At 41.1% G+C, this 14,571-nt stretch overlaps 1 pseudogene across 1 annotated transcript; it reads right to left on the bottom strand.

Annotated features, from left to right (window-relative positions):
* Nucleotides 1-526: 526 nt before the first annotated feature.
* Nucleotides 527-1,276, bottom strand: LOC308243082 (cell division control protein 42 homolog; annotated as a pseudogene). The gene has a single exon. The product of its transcript is annotated as a cell division control protein 42 homolog (transcript).
* Between the last annotated feature and the right edge of the window lie 13,295 nt (nucleotides 1,277-14,571).

Below are 14,571 nucleotides of genomic sequence, written 5' to 3'. Positions count from 1 at the left end.
ATATATAGTGCATCCTAGAAAAGAGGAGGGGCAAGACAGGTTCCACCTACTTTCACCAAATACTGAACCTACTCAAGGCTGGAGAGAAAAGGCAACTTTCAAAAAGGAGTATGTTATTAAATGAGGCATTTACTATACTCCTGCCTAAGAGCACCGGTGGGGAACATGTTTTCTAAACTAGATCTAGGAAGTGGAATGTGGAATCACTCCATCCTCCTCACCTAAAGGGCTGTCCAGTGGTTAACAAATTTTTAAAAAATGACTAAATAAAAACAAACTCCACACACACACACCCCTCCCTTCCCACCACACACACACACACACACACACACACACACACACACACACAAAATACTAGATGTCTCAAATCACTCTCCAGAGTGGAACCCAGGAGCAGCTCAACAACCTGAGTTAGTCTGTTACAGAGTCATCACAAGCATTCCTTGCTTTTAAACAAAACAAAAAACAAAAAAAACTAATACTGATCACTTTTCTGACAATACATAATTACTCAAAATTAACTAGTATTGAGAGGGGGAAAGGGACCATATCTATGGGCCTTGTTTCACACGAGTGCATATGGGTAGGTGCAGGGCATTTGTCATTATTGCAAAAACGAATTTTAATTTTTAATCTTTAGTTTGATTTAAACATTGCTTTTAGTATGATGCCGAAACCAGCTGTGCAGAAAGGGCTCTGGAGAGATGTTCATAGCAGCACACACCTGCGGCTCTTCTTCGGTTCTGGAGGCTCCAGGGCAGCCAATATCGCTTCGTCAAATACATTCTTTAGGCTTTCTGTGTGAGTGCAGAACACTCCACATACTTGACAGCCTTCAGGTCAAGGGCCAGCTTTTCAGCAGTCTCTGGAGTGATAGGTTTCTGTTTGTTCTTGGCAAGTTTCTCAATCGGAGAGGGGTCATCTCTGAGATGGATTTGGGTCCCAACAAGCAAGAAAGGAGTCTTTCAACAGTGGTGAGTTATCTCAGGCACCCACTTTTCTTTACATTTTCAAATGAGGATGGAGAGACCACTGAAAAACAGACTAGAAATACATCTGTTTGTGGATAACGCAGAGGTCGTAATCTGTCCTAATCCTCTTGCCCTGCAGTATCAAAAAGTCCAGGAGTATATGGCTCTCCACCCATCATAACTGTGACTGCATAGTTGTCAAAAACAGTCGGTACATACTCAGATGGAAATGTTGTGTAGGATATCAGAAGACATGTTTTACCAACAGCACCATCGCCCACAACAACACACTTAATTGTCTGCATTGCTGAAACAGTTTTATATCCACTTTAAATATTTCAAATCCAGTGATGACCTCAGCCTCTTCGCGGGGGCGTTGGCAGCACTGTGCGGGGTCTCCTCTTGAAAAGAATCTTGCAGAATCATGAGATATAGATTAAATCAATCGACCAGGTTGGCTATGTGTTTTGCTTAGAAATGAGTAAGTAAATAGGTCAACCTTTGGATAAACTAAATTCTGGGTGTTAAACCAATCATCTTTCAAGCCCCTTGATTCATGTTTCCCTGTGGGGTTAGTCTCCTCCCCTTAACAAGGGCTCAGAGGCCCAATGGAATTTACACTAATCAAAGCAGGGCTGGCAACTCAAGCAGCCTCAGTTCCAATACAAGAAGCCAGAAGCAGCATTCAAGCTACTGGTGAGTGTTTTGCACTTTGCACCACCCAGCAGGCCAGACCTTCTTCTTCAAATACACTTTACAGCAAAAATAAGGGCGAGCCAGTACACACCATGTTGCACCTGGCAGGAATCCAGGGGAAATGTAAGCCATATAGGACTGGTAACAAGCTCAACTAACTTGTTTGGGTCCCAGAATTTACTCTTTCAATGAAAACTATTAAAAGTTGGAATGTGACTTTGGCACAATTTCAGCTATTTTATGTATTCATTTCTACTTTATTTTTTCCTGGCTTGTTATTTGTTATATGACCCTAAAGCTGATTTAAATTTGAGAAAGCTCAGATCTGGAAGTTCTTTCAAAGTTTGTTATAGGAGGTGGTATTGAATAGAGTCATCAAGTCTCTAATAGTAGATTCCAATCCCAGCTCTGTCTAATCTAGGTCTGGCAAGTAGACCAACCCTCCTACTCTCAGGTTCCTCATCTATAAAATGAGGTTCATAATGCTGTCCCCAGGGAGTGTCACTGGATGTTTAAAACTCGGATATACTTGAAGCATTCGGCACATAGTAAGGACTCAATGATTGTTAGGAGCCTTTCTTTTCTTCCCTTTTCTTCTTTTCCTTCTTAAGGTAATACAAGGCTCCTAATAATTTTATATTTTTCTGTCTTTGTTTATTTTTTATTCTTTGATTCTAACCTTTTCCTCCTTGTCTGCAACTGAGTCCTGTGCTTGCTATTTAGTTATTTTAGGTTGGAGCAATCCTTCTTGCATTTTGACAACTTCCAAAGAGTTTGATATTTCTCATTAAGAAGCAATTGGCTTGCCCTGCCTGGGTTGCTCAATTGGTTAGAGCATAGTCCTGTACATCATCAGGGTCGTGGGTTTGATCCCCAGTCAGGGTGTTATCAGTGGTAGTGGAATTTTGGGGAGGCCATGAAGAAAATAATTTCCTGAGGCCTGCACAGGAGAATGGGGTTTTGTGGAAAGCTTTATTGTTAATGTAAAATTAAGGGGATTGCCCTTCAAGCTACTATTTCTGTCCATCTGTCCATTCTTGACCCTGAGGTCAGAATTAAGGCCACTGCCCAGAATTTCTGCTCCATATTAAATTCCAGTCCAGTCCAGCATCCTGCATGTGGAGTCCTCATGGCCATGAGCCATGCAGCTGCTTAAGGAGAGAGAACAGGTGAGTGCACAGGGCAAGTGTGGGTCACACAGCAACAGAGAACGAGAGCAAATGAGAGAGAGGGAACTCTTTGGGGATTTTAACCAGGAGTGTTTTCAAACTACCCAATTAACTCTCCAAGATTTCATGTGCTTCTGATGGGATCCACCCCCTAGGGAATCCATTGTTTCCCAGGATAGACTGAAAGGCAAGCACCTTCCCGACTTCTCTGGGCATACACCCAATGACCCTTTCTTCCCCCCAACAATCCAGTACCAGGTGGGGAAAGGAGGGGTGTTAACCCCCTTGGTGGAACAATTCTGTGTGAAGCTGTAGCTTCCTGAGGAAGCTTCCCAGGTGACCATGCTTACAATATCTGGCCTCCCTTTTGCTCTCTTTCTATCATTAATATTAATAAACTAGCTAATTACAATGATAACAAGGGCACATGCAATAATAAACCAACAAACGCATAAGTAGATGGAACAACAGCAACAGAGCAATTGGCTTGCCAAAGAACTGGTACCTTTGTGTCAGGAACTGAACCTTGCATTTTATTATGAAAGGGAAATTGTGGTTTTTGTACTGATATGTATGCTGTACTGAGTGTCAATTTGTATACTCTGGTCAGAGTTTCCTTTTATTATGGATTTTAATCTCTGCATTTTACCTTTTCTGGAAAGGTATTTTCAACGTTGCAGTGGGGGCAGTGGTGAGATGCAATGTCAGAGGAATGATAATACTGGAGAATGACAAGTGAAATTTTTTTTTCTCTCTTCTGATCCTTTCTTGGTCTAGGTACCCAGTATTTGCTTTCTTAACGTAAGAAAGGAAAAATACCTTCTCCATGCTAATTTCAAGATTTAAAAAAAAATCAGGGCTCTTAAGTATATAAAACTGATCACTGCTGAAGCAAGCTGACCAAAAAGGAGTGAAACAGGAGAGTTTACATTTATTGTCCTTGTTATATGTGAACCACAATTCATGGAAGGATTACACTTGAATTAACTTGTTTATTTCACAAAAACCTTGTTGTTATGCCTCTGTTACAGATGGGGAAGTTGAGGCACACGTGTGTGTGTGTGTGTGTGTGTGTGTGTGTGTTAAGTGGCTTGCATAACAAATATGTGAAGATGACTCCTTGTCTCTCAGGAGTGTCGGGGGCCAGAACGAACCCAGGCAGTGTGGTGCTAACTCCTTTTAATGTATGATGTGAACTCAGTGAGGGCTAGGATCAGTCTCCACCTCCTTAAATTGTGCTTCTCTAAGCACAGTTGGTTGTCCTTGACCAGATACACCAACATGACCTGGGAGCTTATTAAAAACACAGAATCTCAGGCCTCACCCCAGACCTACCAAATTACAATTTGCCCTTGAATAAGATTCCCCAGGTAAGCAGCTTGCATATAAAAGTTTAGGAAGCACAGGCCTAAAGCATGATTTCCAGGGCATAAATATACTCTTTTGGCGGTGATTCAGGGAGAAAAAAAAAGAATTGTAGATCTCAAAGAGATTAAGATTTAGAGACAATATAGTTCAATTGCTTCCTTGTATAAATGTTGAAAACAAGTTACATGGTAGTTAAATATGTATTTAAGAAAAAGCAAATATTTATAAAATTCTTAAAGATTCAATAGACATTTCTTGAGTATCTGTCACTTGCTAGACTATATGTCAAGAGGGATGGGAATGTAAAGACATAAATCATGTTCTCCGAAGCCCAGTGGAAAAGACGAATAAGTGCATGAAATTTACATGTGCTATGACAAAACCATATATACACAGTGTGCATTAGAGCACCAGAAAGAAAGAGGTTGGGATGGGGACCAGGAAAGACATCCTTCCAGTCATAATATTGGACATAAAAGAGCAATAGTCATTGGTCAAAGATACTAGAATTTGAGCTTTTTCACTTGCAAATGTGCCAGTGAACATCAGTCAAGACTCTTCAGAGAAAGGAGGTATTTAGAGGAGTGGATCTCAATTTTGGCTTCACATAGAATCACCTGAAGAGCTTTTAGAATACCTATGCTTGGGTCTACCACCAGAGTTACTGATTTAGTTCATCTGGGATGAGGCCAAGCTATTGGGTTTTGTTGTTCTTGTTTATACTCTGCAGGTGATCCTCATGTCCGCTCATGGCTCTTATCTCTCTCTTGTGCTTGGTTCTCCTTTTAAATGTTTGTAGCATCTGACCATTTCATCTGGTTCCTGACCCAACTTTCTTCCATAAACCTGAGAGCCACTCTTGTCAAGAATCATAACTTGTTACCTCTTGGCTCCTGAACTAAGGCCAACAATAAATGCTGAACTGTTGTAATCCGGTTAGAACACGGAGAGCTTTTCCTTTAAATCCCTGCACCCTGAGGCCAGAGCCAGCCTATAAGGGAATAGGTTAGCATTCAAGGAGCCTGAGAGCAGGCTCCCCTGATCTATACTGTCACTGGTCTATGCCCTACCCACAGTAAAAGAGGTATTTTCTCCCCCCAAGGTAAGTAAAATGCCTAATGATTTTTCTTTACAAGTTGATGATCTGAATTTCCAAACTAGTTGTGACACCTGGATTCAGTGAAGGAGTCTTTGTAGATGAGGCAAATGTTGAACACGTTTTACTGATATGCTATGGAGCTAGTGCAAAAGAGAGAGTGCATGTTTCCCAAAGCATAGGCCATGGGCCACCCACATCCTATTATAGTTACCTGTGGAAGCTAAATACAGTTCCGTTTCTGGCTCCTTCTCTAATCCTACTGCATCAGAATTCCAGGAGACACATCCCAGAAGGTGAATGTTTAACATTCACCAGATATAATTCTTACAATATCAGGTGAGAAAAATGACTAAAAATATATATTATTTTATCACAAATTATTTTATTAATCTTGCAACTTTATGATTTTCATTATTTTTCACTGATTCTTATTTCAATTATATCCAAAAGAAAGTGTCATAAGCAGCTGATAGAACACTATAAATAACCATAAAACAAGAACTACATTTCAAATATTCAAACAGACAACTACGTTGCTTACTTTTGTGTTGGGACAATTTAAAAATGCATGGTGTGGTGAGGCCTCTGAAGAGTTAAGGAATGTTTGTGTTTTTAATGTCTAGAGCATGTACTTATCAATGAGATTTTACTTTACAGCAATGATTTTGTTGACCAAGAGTACCCAACAGAATTTACAGCAAGGAGAGTGTGGCGCCATGTCCAGAAAACATTAATGTTAAAAGGCTCCATAAGTGCTGCAATGGGCAATGCTGCTGAGAGGTTCTGCTTTAAATGCTCAGATTTGTAGAGAACACAACAAAGATGTCCTACCCTGTGTGATCGTCAGATTAGGGAGCAGCTAGTAAAATCAGATGACCTGATTGAAGTCAGGTGAGCAAGGGGATAAGGGCTCCTACTACCATTCCCTTTTCTCTTACTTAGCTTCTCCCTTCCCCTCATTGATCTTTTCACCACCACTCTTCATTTCTGCTGCCTAAATTTGGACTCTATCATATATAGTCTGGATTCTTGCCCAAACCTCCTAAACCAGTGGTCGGCAAACTCATTAGTCAACAGAGCCAAATATCAACAGTACAACGATTGAAATTTCTTTTGAGAGCCGAAAAACGACTTCTGTGCATGGGCCACGAAGTTTCAATCGCACTGTACGTGCGCGCCCGCACGTGGTATTTTGTGGGAGAGCCACACTCAGGGGACCAAAGAGCCGCATGTGGCTCGTGAGCCGCAGTTTGCCGACCACTGTCCTAAACTATCTCCTCATATCCATTCTCTCTCTTCTACCTGCTGCCAGAACCCCCCTTCCAAAACCAGATCTGTTTCACATTTCAGATTAAAACTTTTCCATTAAGGGGTTCTCATTGCCTGTGGAGTCACGTCCAAAATTCTCACCATCCCAGTGAAGATACCCTGGCTCCTGCCAACATTTCCCCTCCTTGACTCACATGCAGTTTCAGCCATGTTCCACTACATTGATTGGAGTTTATTGAGCCATTCATGAACTTTCATTTCTATTTTTTCTTCACAGACCAGAGATAAGCAAGGCAGTGAATCAAACATCCTGAAAGTATCTATTTCCGGACAAAGCCTTTGAGGTTAAATATGTAATATTTTCTCCTTCAACATCAGCTCATGAACTCCAAAATTATATGACTGCTGTTTGGGAGAGGGTATACATTGTCTTGATTCCACAGCTTTTTACCTTAGCCCATGAAATTTGTCCTAGGAATTCCCTCTGATCTTTATATGAACCGATGGCATCTTATGACTGTCGTTTTAGCCCTGGGGGATTTTCCTGGACATCTGGGCACTCAAATCCCATCCTGATGTCCAGCTTCACCTGATGGGGCCATTGCCCAGGGCATCCTAGGCACCCTGTAACAGCTGGGAAAAAGGGGAAGCAATTGAGACAAAGATGGTATGAATTGTAGGTAGGGAAACAAGAAGAAAGAAATCTAATATTTAATCTTGCAGCTGTGTTACTCCAGGCTTCTGATTTTGCCTAACTTGGGAGTCTAGAATATTTAGAATATTCAATGAGAAGACAGAGAAACTTTAATATTCTCTCTCTTGTTTGCTAAAGATATACCTAGGGTTAAATATTAATGAGACACAAAGTTAATAATTCTTCTCAATTCCTAACATTTCGCCTTTTCTTCAAAAAACTCCCAGCTGTCTGCAGATGCTTAGATTCCTGCTCTCCAGCAGGATTCTTAGGTGCTTTAGGGTAAATATTCTCTCTGTATCTCAAATAAAATTATTTTATTAGGTTGCTTGATTAAAAAATTATATGGTAAGCTTTAGGGGCTGCCTGTGTTTGTAAGACAGAGATGGGCCAATAGAATATGACTTGAAAGAGACTATAAAATAGTGTTATTAAGAACAGCCTTTTCTCCCTCTTTTCTTTTTCTTTCTGGCTCTCTTTATTATCTTTTTTCTTTTCTCCATTTCTCTTGTACTTTTCTATTTCTCACTCATTTTTCCTTTTTTTCAAGTTTTTTGCTTACATCTATTTATTGAACAATATAGTAGTCCAAGCACTATACTAAGCATTAGAGATAAAATATAAAGAAAAAGATTCACTACTGCCTTCAGGGATCACACAATCTTGTGCTGGGAGATACATACAGGTACCCCTCATTGGAGAAACACCATGAGGTTTGGAGTTAAACTGATGTTTTTTAAGGAAAGGAAGGCTTTGCTATCTCCTTTTAATTCATGTATGTATTATTTTGTGGTACTAGGATATTCTGAGAATGATCATCTCTGTCGCTGTAGTGTGAGGCCTGAGTTTGAGAGTGCTGATAAAGAGGCTGGAAAGAGCAGACAATAATAGTCTACAGTTCGTGGTAAGGGATTGGGCTTTTGACTTGAAGTCTTTGAGAGTAGACAGGTAGTTGAAAGTGGGTGGGGCGTTAGACAGAGGTAAAGAGACCTTTGAGGAGGGCCATCATATAGACAATGATAAAGGCCTAAACTAAGTCTGTGCACATTGGGCCTCTAGAGAATATATGAGGTTTTAAGCTGCAGAGACATGGAGGAGTAGTGGAAAGGGAGAAATTCCAGACAGTGCCCAGGTCTGTGAACATAGTAACATTGATAGAGGTACAGATCCCAAGAAGAGCAGAAGGCCTAAAGTTGGGATAGAGGGAATGTGATTTGGGGTTAAAATTTTTAAAAATATATTTTTATTGATTTCAGAGAGAGGAACGGAGATGGAGAGGGAGATAGAAATATCAGTGATGAGAGAGAATCACTGATCAGCTGCCCCCGGCACGCACCATCTGGGAATCTAAGCCTACAACCCGGGCATGTGCCCTGACCAGAATTGAACCATGACCTCCTGCTTCATAGGTCGATGCTCAACCATGAAGCCATGCAGGCAGGACTGGGGTTGAATTTTGAGCATGTTGACTTTGAAGTCTCTTTTTGGATATTTAATATATATTTAGAGGGAAAATGGGCTAGGTACTCAGAAGAGAGATGGGTATTAAGGTGTAGTTTTGGGAGTTGGCAGTCTGTAAGTGGTAGTTGAGACCTTGGGAGTGGGTACAACCATTCAAGGGTGGAGCAAAGAGACCAGAGGGAAAAAAGACCAGAATCTAAGAAAACACTATTTTTTAAGTAAATAAGAGATGGCAACTAAGGAGACTAAGATTAAATGCCCTGGAAAGTAGAAGAAGGTCCAAAGCAAATGATTTCCTGTGAGCCAAGGAAGAAAACTTTCAAGAAAAGATAGGTAAACACCAACAAAGAATATTGTGGGGAATTCCAGTAATAAAGGGCCTGGAAAATGTTAATTGAATTTAGCAATAAGGTGGACATTGGGGACCTCAGTGAGATCAGGGTAAAGGGTGGAACATAAAATTGGTTGAGGAGAGAAGGGATGGGGTCATTGGGAAGCTGGACAAAAGCTAATGAGGGATACAATGTGGTGACAATGGTAAAACTCAGCTGATGGCAAAGAGGCTGGGAATCAGGGGGCTTGCTGTGATGAGGCCCAAGATCTAGAACTAAAGAGAACAAAGATGTGTCAATACTGAACCACCACAGGAATAGACAGAAGGGGCTGTCCATCCTTGGTGGCTTAGAGCCCACCCTGTGCTCAGAAAATGGACCCTACTTTCTCTTCTTTAGTAATTCAACCACAATACTGAAGGAGGAGGCGATGGAGGAAACTAAACACTTGGCATCTAACTCTGTACACTTCACTATTCTCCTCACACCGACATTCCCCCCCCCCCACTTCCCCACAAAGACTTGTTACTTAGCCAATTCCACTTATAATACTCAAAAGAAAAAGAAAGACTTGAGCTCATTTATGGAGAAGGCTTCGCATTCGATTCTCCTCTGAGGCACGTTTTTATTAGTTTATGCCACTGGGTCAAGACATTTTTTTTTAATATATTTTATTAATTTTTTACAGAGAGGAAGAGAGAGGAGAGGGATAGAGAGCCAGAAACATCGATGAGAGAGAAACATCGATCAGCTGCCTCACCTCCTACTGGGGATGTGCCCGCAACCAAGGTACGTGCCCTTGACCAGAATCGAACCCGGGACCTTTCAGTCCGCAGGCCGACGCTCTATCCACTGAGCCAAACCGGTTTTGGCAAGACATTTTTTTTTTTTTTAATTTATTTCTTAGAGGATTTGGCAAGACTTGAGTATGTATGTATGTAAAAAAAAAAAAAAAGCCCCCAAAGAGAGTTTATGGACAGAAACAAGGTGTGAAGGGGTGAGAGGTATCAGACACAGAGCAGTGGTGAAGCTGAGGGAGAGAGCCATCTGAGTAGTTGGAAGAGCTGGAAGAGGCGCTCAGATGTGCTAAGTCGGGAATTCCATTGGCCTCTAGTTTCCAGGTGGAGAAAACTCATCTTGGGCCTGGGTTGTGTTCATGGCTAGGCTGAGGCATGATGGGTAAATTGGAGAAACAGACCCTGTGGAGCAGTTATATGATTTGGTTTCCCAGACAACTTTATGATTTGGTGAAATGATAAAGAATGTTTTGGTTGCTCAGGGCAGGTATAGAGTGGAGAGTGGTGAAGGTGGGGATGGTAAAAAAGAGAAGAGGCAAAAACTTCCAGCCCCTCTAAAAGGAAGACATCAGCAAAGGCTGAAGGAGCTGTTTTTCTTGAGATATGGAGGCACCAGCGGGCACTAGGTAACAGCATTCGTTGAAACATAGCTCCACCTGATTTGGTTGCTTGTACTGCAATGGCAGAGGCCTTGGGACCAAAGGGACACATGAAGAACATGGAAGTCCTCAGAAGATGTCCAGCTGGAGGTGCCTGTTGGCCTCCACAGGTCTGAGATATCACTTTGGGGTGGACCTTTTTGGTGATGCTTAGAAAATCATGGGTCTGAGCTCTTGAGGGAGCAGATAAAGGCAAGGGCTAATTTAGATTACATTTTCCTGAAGAAAGAGGTGAGGTCATCCACAGGAAGAAATGAGTTGTGGGTCTTGAGGAGAAATGTGAAAATCAAGGGGAAAGAGGTTAGAGCCCTGTCGTGGGATAATGAAAGATTGCTGCATTGTGTGGATGGCCTCGCTGGAAATAGTGATGTGAGTTTGTAGTGCAATCATTTATTTGATTTTCTTCCATTTTTAGTAGTTTGAATATGAGAATGAGAAAAGCAGACAGCTAGCTTAATCCACAGTTGAGATGATTTCCAAAAAGAAAGAAGAGAGGAAGAAGCTCATAGTAAGATTCCAAAGGACTTCCAGAAAGAGTTGGGGGGGGGGGGTATGTAAAATTCCCACGGGCTGAACAGGAGAACACAGGTGGTTGCAGAAGCAGAGAAACTCTGTTTTGTAAAAGGTTATTGTGACTGGTGTGGCCTGAGGGAAATCTTTGTTACATTCCTAGTAAAGCAGCCTACAATTGCATTAGCATTTTTGGCAACCACATCACACCGTTGGCTTACTAGTATATCGAGCTTACAGTCAACCAAAATCCCTAAATCTTTCACACACACTGCTCTTAAGCCATGTTTCTCCCGTCTTGTACTTGTGAAATTAATTGCTGTTTGGGGCCTGAGAGTAGAGCTTTGCATTTGTGGCTATTAAATTTCATCTTGCTAGAGTTAGGCCATTGTGCCAGCTTTCGAAGAATATTTTACATATTGATTCAGATTTTCACATCCTTTCCCCCATGACTTTCAATAAGACAGAACCCAGAGGAATTCCTTATTCACACTCAAAAATGACAGGTTCACCCAAACGTCCTGTTTTCCAGTCCACATCTTCATTATGTCTGAAAGGGACTTTGTCATATTTCTTCCTAACATCCTGATTTGCCAAACTGCATTGGGTAGGATGTTTTTGCATACAAGGTGGAACTCTATATCATCCTGGAACAAACAATAAGGACATTTTTTACTGCATAGAAGTAGGAAGGGATCCCAGCTGGGCACAATCAGGGGTTGTGACTCTGTTTTGCTCTTTGCAGCATGCTCTCCTTCTGCCACGTGCGGCCCTCAGTCAGCTTCCTTTGTGGTTACATCTAGACCAGTGATTGTTACTAGGCTCTGGCAAAGGGATTGACACTCATGATGGGTTTGGACAAATGTTTCTGAACTATGGCTCTGGCCAACTATATCAGATTCCCCTGGGGATAGATTCCTGGGCCCCTACACCTACTGATTCAGAACTTCTGGGTATGGAAAGGGGAAATTAATTTTTATCAAGCATTGCAGGTGGTAATCCAACATACCTGTGCTTGGAGAAACACTGGTTTAGACCTAATAGCAGTCACCCCTGATAGGGTTGACACCCAAAATGGCATGGATGCCACCCAGCGGGGCAGGGTCACTGAGGATGTTGGGGAGTCACACACCCACAAACACCTACCCTAGTTCCCTGTTTTTTTGTTTTTGTGTTTTTGTTTTTTTTTTTCTGTCAAGTAATTCTGTCTCCCAGAAGGGAAGAAAGTGGGTTTGAAATTGCTTGATCTTAGATAAATCATCTTGCCTCCTGGGAATGTCCAAGGGTATTAGTAAGATGCCCCTCACAAGAGTCATGCTTGAGAGTCACTCTTGTTTTCTTCCTGGAATCAGTATAAAACTCTCAGGGCGTTTGCAGAATCCACGAGGTTCCTTAAAAATTTTTTTTGTAAGTTAGAATAGTATTTCTTTGTATCTAGTCTTTGGGGAAATAGCATAGATTTGAGGTTGAGGTTGAGCTCTGGTCAGGCAAACTAAGCTAAGAATCTGAGCCCCTTATTTGCATATATTGATATTGCATATATTCCTCAACTTCCTGAAACTTAATATCTCAAAAATAGAATAATTATAGAACTTACATCATTGGGCTGTTGAATTAAATGAGATAATGTTTATAAAGTTTTAGCATAGTATTTGTCTCATTAAGCAGTCAGTAAATTTAGATAATTTATATCCTGTCTCTTCATTCATTCACTGAGCTATTATTCTAAGTACTAGTATGACCAGGCAGGCATAGTGCTTGTCACTAAAGAACACAAAAGCAGGAAACTCAGAGTCTTGGCATTAAAATATGATGACACTCTAGAAGATTTATATACAAGATACCAGGACAGGACAGAGGATGGAACGACCCATTTGGAGGGTGATTTGAATCTTGAAGAATGATCAGGAATTTTCCAGATGAATATGGGAGAGGGAGAAAGAGGACATTCCAGAGAAAGGATGTAATATGAGTACTAACAAAAGCTTGGGAATGAAAGAGTAGGGCCCGTTTGTGAGTGTAAGTAGTTTTGAAGACTGGATGCAGGACTGGGGTCAGGAGCAGTGGTGGATGACATCACAGGATGCAGGGGTTGACTCAGGGCCTTCCTGAGTTTGGACTTTTATTCTAGAGACAGAACAGGGTTTTAAACAGAAGAGTTGGTTGCATGATCACACTTGTGGTTTGGAAAGAACAATCTGGAGACAGTAGATGATGAGTTGGAGGATGGACAGAACTTGCAATATTAGTCCTAGTGAGAGTTGATGAGGGCTTAAACCAAGGGAAGGATATTAGGAACAGAAAAAAACACACACAGAGAGATGTAAAGTAGATAAGACTGGGTGATTATTTGGGTGTGAGGTGAGGGAGAGGAAGATTTGAAGGAAATTCCCAGGTTTCTGTCTTGGGTGGATGGTGATGTTAATGTTCAAATAAGGACTATAGGGGGGTGATGGCGGTGGTGGTAGAGTCAAACTTTGGACTACTGAATTTTAGTTCCTTGGGAGACATCCAGGTAGAGATAAATGTATGTACAATAGGTTGTCTGTATGTCTGTATCTGGTGAGTATGTTCTGGGCTGTAGATATGGCTGGGGAGTCAACAGGAAACAGCCTTCAGGTACTGGAATCTGTGGTTAACAACAATCGCCTGGGACAATGACTCAGCAGACTGTGTGGATTGCAATGAGGACAAGACCCCACAGAAACAACACGATTCCAGAAAGCTCATTGGCAACCATTCCGTGTTTTCATCTGCATGCTCTCCCAGGGTTCAGGCCAGAAAAATTAAACATATTTAAGCGTTTATTTTTCATTCTCTTCTTTCCAGAATTTTCCACTAATCTTTTTAGTCTCTCACGTATTCACCTACAAGCAACTGAGACTTTTCTTTCAGTTTTGTTTTTACAGAGAGTAAAAATACGATAATGTTCAAATTTTTAAAATTGCATTTTGAGAAGCTTGTTTTTTAAGTTTTTTTCTAGTTGCTTTGGAATTTTTCATAGCTGTTTTTTTATATTCTAGTCCAAAATTCAAACAATTCTAAACAGAAAACTTGTAAAAATATTTCAGTTAAAATAGAACATTACTCCTAATGGAGAAATAGGATTGGGGAGCATAAAGTGAGACAGGCCCGAGAAATCTATGAAGAAGAAAAGTACTACAAAGTCCATGTCCAAAGAACCTTTTTATTAAGTAAAATGAGTATGTTTACTGCTGTGGCTGCTCTGGAATTTAAATAAACTGAAGCTAGATTCTTCAGTATTTTTTCTCACTTGTTGCAGAGGTAGCCTGGGAAAGATTAGAGGGGGAAATCCCAGTAGTTTTGCATAAGAAGAAAACATGTAGCAGTCTAGTGAAATAGTCTGAAAAGACCTCTGCCAAATGCAAACAAGAAACCATGGGTCACTGGGGAGAAAAATCCTGCAGCAAGCCAGAAGTAAAGAACTCCAGATAATGGTCGCCATCTAGTGGGAAGCTGGAGTATTTTGAATGGATGAAAACAGGATTTCAGAATTTAGAGATGGCTTAAAATATCATCAGTTTT

The sequence above is a fragment of the Plecotus auritus genome (genome assembly GCF_963455305.1).
Source record: "Plecotus auritus genome assembly, chromosome: 2".
Taxonomy (NCBI): Eukaryota; Metazoa; Chordata; class Mammalia; order Chiroptera; family Vespertilionidae; genus Plecotus; species Plecotus auritus.
This window is presented reverse-complemented; position numbering and strand designations above follow the sequence as displayed.